At 35.0% G+C, this 5,241-nt stretch overlaps 1 long non-coding RNA gene across 2 annotated transcripts; it reads right to left on the minus strand.

The window, feature by feature from the left end:
- Nucleotides 1–2,111: 2,111 nt before the first annotated feature.
- Nucleotides 2,112–4,622, minus strand: LOC110690370. 2 transcript variants are annotated; one of them, XR_002505086.1, is made up of 4 exons: nt 4,223–4,622; nt 2,936–3,045; nt 2,645–2,862; nt 2,112–2,447 (listed from the first exon to the last, which is right to left on the minus strand). It is a non-coding gene; the product is annotated as an uncharacterized LOC110690370 (long non-coding RNA). The 2 variants fall into 2 exon arrangements; XR_002505085.1 differs by having other exon boundaries at nt 2,936–3,059.
- Between the last annotated feature and the right edge of the window lie 619 nt (nt 4,623–5,241).

Genomic DNA, 5,241 nt, shown 5'->3' on the forward strand with positions numbered 1-5,241 from the left:
GAGAGAAGTTCACCGGTATTCCCATTGTGAACAGCAGAGAAATCAATTGCCAATTATGAACAACAGCGAAATCAATTGCTAATTATGAACAGTAGAGTATTGTGCTTTTCCCCTTTCCTTTGTCCTTATCCTCCTTCCTTCGGCACCCAGCCGAACTTTTATTCCTATTTATTCTATCCTTCCTTTCTCTCTCTTCTTCTTGGCCATCTCGAAAGAGAATGTTTCGGCAAAAGGCCGAATGTAAGAGAGAAGGACAAATCCGAAAAACAAATGCTGAAGCAAATGTTGTACTGTTTAAATTGCTACTGTTCCAAATTGGCACTGTTCAATACTGTCAATAATGAGTCTACCGGTGAACTCCTCTCTTTGTAAGAGTTAAGAGAGAAGTTCACCGTTATTCTCATTGTGAACAGCAGCGAAATCAATTGCCAATTATGAACAGTAGAGTATTATGTTTTTCCCCTTTCCCCTTTCCTTTGTCCTTATCCTCCTTTCTTCGGCACCCAGCCGAACTATTTTTCCTATTTCTTCTATCCTTCCTTTTTCTCTCTTCTTCTTAGCCATCTGTGGATCCTCGTCTCCCCAGATTTAGCTAAACCTTTTCTTGTCTTTTTCTTTTTTGCATTAATGGATGCCTAATTCCAACAGTGACAGGTAAATTCGAAACCCAGCCGAACTTCTCTCTTTTCAACGGTTAACTTTTCCCCTTTCCTTTATCCTTATCCTCCGTTCTTCGGCACCCAGCCGAACGTTTCTTCCTATTGCTTATATAGAAAATATTTCGGCAAAAGGCCGAATGTAAGAGAGAAGGACAAATCCGAAAAACAAATGCTGAAGCAAATGTTATACTGTTGAAATTGCTACTGTTCCGAATTGGCACTGTTCAATACTGTCAATAATGAGTCTACCGGTGAACTCCTCTCTTTTTAAGAGTGAAGAGAGAAGTTCACCGGTACTCTTATTGTGAACAGCAGCGAAATCATTTGCCAATTATGAACAGCAGCGAAATCAATAGCCAATTATGAACAGTAGTGTATTGTGCTTTTCCCTTTTCCTTTGTCCTTATCCTCCTTTCTTCGGCACCCAGCCGAACTTTTCTTCCTATTTCTTCTATCCTTCCTTTCTCTCTCTTCTTCTTGGCCATCTCTCGATCTTCGTCTCCCCAGATTTAGCTAAACCTTTTGCTTTCTTTTTATTTTTCGCATTAATGGATTCCTAATTCCAACAGTGACCGGTAAATTCGAAACGATATCTTCAATATCTTCCGGTGAATTCATAGTTTCCTTCTAATAGTTTGATTTTGAGTTTTGCTTCAATTTGTTGGTCGTTAATGTTTTTTCTTTGGTGTGAAAAAACAAAATAAAAGACCAAAACACAAATATAAATCAACACAACACAACACAACACACCAATCTAAATGCTAATCGATTTAAATCACAACACATACCAAAAAAACATACTATTTGCCAAACAAAGTAAACAAATACAGAGAAGCACAACACAATACACCAATCTAAAATGATAATCAATTTAAATCACAACACAGACCAAAAAAGTACTATTTGCCAAACAAAGTAAACAAATACAGAGAAACAGGAAACAGAAAGAACAAAAAAACCAAGATAATAAACCCCAATGCCAAACAAACAAAAACAATGCAAACGCAAAAGCCATGAACAATACAAATAGACAAACAAATTCAATCCAACTGAACGGAAATAACAAAAAATCACCGAAACCTCCAATCCCAGAAAATTCGAACAAAGACTTACAAATATACAACAATGATCCAAAATGCAATACCAAAAAACAAAATAACCACAACACAAACCTGTATATAACTCCAACGGGAAACGGAATAGGAGAACGAAAACACAAATTTGGAAAAATAAATCTAAATTATAGAAAGAGAAGGCAGTTATATATAGAATGAGGAAATAGAAGAACCACAAAATCGAAAGAGAGAGAAACAAGAAATGGAAATAACCTAAGAGAAAACCCAAAAAAAGCCGCCTATATATAGAAAGAGAATGTTTCGGAAAAAGGCCAAATGTAATAGGGAAGTACAAATCCGAAAAACAAATGCTGAAGCAAATGTTGTGCTATTCAAATTGCTATTGTTCAAAATTGGCACTGTTCAAAATTGGAAATTGAAATGCGTTACTGTTCATAATAGGTCTAACGGTGAACTTCTCTCTTTTTAAGAGTTGTAGATATAAGTACTAATACTCATTGCACGTTAGTTAAAAATACATTAATAAAACAAATTATTCACTATGTAGCAAATATACATCAAGATTTATAAAGGAATCAACCATTTCTATTCCTTGCACTAAAATTCTACCAAGCAGTGCTGAAAGAAACTAATCATGTTCCACTACAGCATTATAAACAGCATCCATGAGCTTCTTACTCCAATCCGTCCAACACATCTGTACCCTCAGAAACTGCATAAATCAGAGACATTATTATTCTAACATTAATGAACTAATTTGTCATCCTTGATATGTAAATACAAGTAATGACTGGAAGATCAGAATTCTGAAGATATAATACTACATGAGAGTGGAAGATTCAAATCAAATTTGTCAATTTATAATGAAGAAAAATGGTCTGCAACAAACAAGATAAAAGAGGAGACAACCTGAGATTTTTGTAGGAAGCCACTTGGATCATTTGTGACAAGCCAGCCAAGTCTCCAGCCAGGAAGAAGCCACCTCTTAGAAAGAGATCCCACTGTAAGCACAGGCACAATCGATGCAAATTCTCCCATTCAATCAAAGGGAATGGTACCAAAAGTGATGTGTTCATACACTTCGTCAGCAATCACAAGTAACCCAAGCTTTCTTCTGGTTCTGCTACCTAAACAAAAGAAAACAAGATATTAATAATTAAGTGATGCATTATGGACTTATGGCTTCTGTTGGGAAAGTACCATATTACTATGCTGCTATGCCTCAATAGATTTTTGTTGGTAAAGTACCGTGTTGCTATGCTGCTGATAGTTAGTAAGGAAGATCCTTTGAAATGTAGTCTGCTACTGCCCTGCAATAAAATGACTGAGGATTTATATTAGGACAATGTCACAAAATATCCATTTTGTAACCGTAGCCACCATGATTTATTGATCAACACATCTGAAACCATAACATTATTATTCTAATAGTCCAGATAAACTGAAACAATAAATTAAACACATAAATAGAGAAAGACTTCCACATAACACCATATAAATATTATCTGGTCACAACCAATGTAAAGAAGGCGTCTAAATGAATATTCTCATCACCTTCACAAGTATATTATCTTTTCAATATAAAACCCTAGCGTATACTCCATTTACAAAAGAGTTCAATGTTCCAACTTTGGCTATTAGGAACAAAACAGCATTACTCACCCTTGTATACACTTAATGTAGTTGTGCAACATCTTCATGACATCCATATAGAGCATCAGCCTTCAATCCCACCCACTAACAAGACTAGTTTGTATTCAATATTTTTTCGATTTCAATAGCACTCTTGATACATAAACACTAACCAAAGAGAGTACTAGAGAACTTAATTCATAAAAACTAAAAATGACAATTTTCAACAAGTACTTCAATGCATTCACAATTCATATCATAGAAACCAAATCGACGCCACAAACTCTAAGCGGACAACCAGAGAACATTTAGAAACCACAACGAAGGACAAGGTGAAGGGTAAATAAGCTAAACTATTACCTAAAGCATCCATATCTGCTAACTTTCTAGCATAACTCACCAAATTACCAGCCAAAACTAAAAGAACTACTAGCCCAACTCGGACATCCATGATTCCTGAATCAACTTTATGCAAAAAAAACAACCAATTTTAATAATCAACCCACGAAAACCCAGTTCAATCGCATACTTGTGTACGTTCATAATAACTAATTTGCGGAACCAATTTCAATGATCAACCAAAAATTAACACAAGACCAGAAAAATTAAAGAAACTATTAAACAATACACACTTTTGTGACACATCAGAACCAATTTTGCCAGCAATAGATGCAAGAATGGACGGTAGAATTCATTCATATATTCCTTAAATTAATGAAATAAAAAATTCTCATTCGAAATTGAATAACAGATTTGAAATCAACCACTAATCCATTAAAAGCAAATAGAATGGACCCTAGAATTGAAATTAACAAATTTGAAGAATAAAGAGAGACTGAGGAGTGAGAATGTCACCATTTATGTGAAATTAGAGCAGTAGTCACCATTATTGGAAGCTTCTTACGAAATTGTTTCAAGAAGATCGTAGAAATGGTCGTTGTTAAGATCTAGAACACCGTCGATTGGCCGCCGTAACGCATGGAGGCATGGATTCCAAGCAACGAAATCAGATGCGCTATAAATTGAAGTGAAAGAGACGGTGAAAGAGCGTAGATCTTCCAGAATTTGATGAGAGAGAATTTGCAGAGAAAAACCCTAAATTGTTCTTCGATGTGAGAGATTGAAGGCGAGGGCGAGAGTGAGGTGGAAATTTAGAGTATTTTAGGCGGGCCAACAAAAAATTTTAAGGCTCCATTTTTTTTGATAACTGGAGTAGTAGATGATATGCACTCCGTTTTTTTTTTAATAAACGGAGCCTTTTAGTTGTCATTTTTTGGCCCTTTGCCAATTTTATGGTTTTATGGTCCGATTTTTCACCTAAACGGAGCCAATGTAGACTTTTTTTTCTACTAGTGAGTTAACGACCTCTTTGCATTCAATTTTATTCGAAATTTTTCCGACTTCAGTATTCGGATTATTTTTGAAAAATTACATGATTTCATAAACGCATTTTCTAGCAATTTTGAAGTCAAGAAAAAAAGTAATTTAACCTTTGAGGGGGTTCCTAAGAAAGAGTACTTCAATTATATTTCCCGCAAAATTTGAGACGCAACGTGCTCTTATCATGCTTCGCCTAACATGGCACTCTACAGGGACCTATGATGGTCCAGCATACGAAAGGGAACTTGAAGGAATACGGGAATGCATATACACATTCCCAGATTTTCCCACTTCTTTTGACTTTCGTACTTGAAAAATTATTTCAAATAAATAAAATTTTATTGAAGAAAACCTGATTAAAGGCTAAAATTGCATTGATAATTAAAGAATTGAAAGCTACAATATTAATGGCATTACGCCTTATTTAAAACAACATTAAACTTCAAACTAAAATTGTCTAATGAAATTAAAAGCAAAGCAATACTCTAAGTCTA

This window comes from Chenopodium quinoa, unplaced genomic scaffold, assembly GCF_001683475.1.
Source record: "Chenopodium quinoa cultivar QQ74 unplaced genomic scaffold, ASM168347v1, whole genome shotgun sequence".
NCBI classification, from domain to species: Eukaryota; Viridiplantae; Streptophyta; class Magnoliopsida; order Caryophyllales; family Amaranthaceae; genus Chenopodium; species Chenopodium quinoa.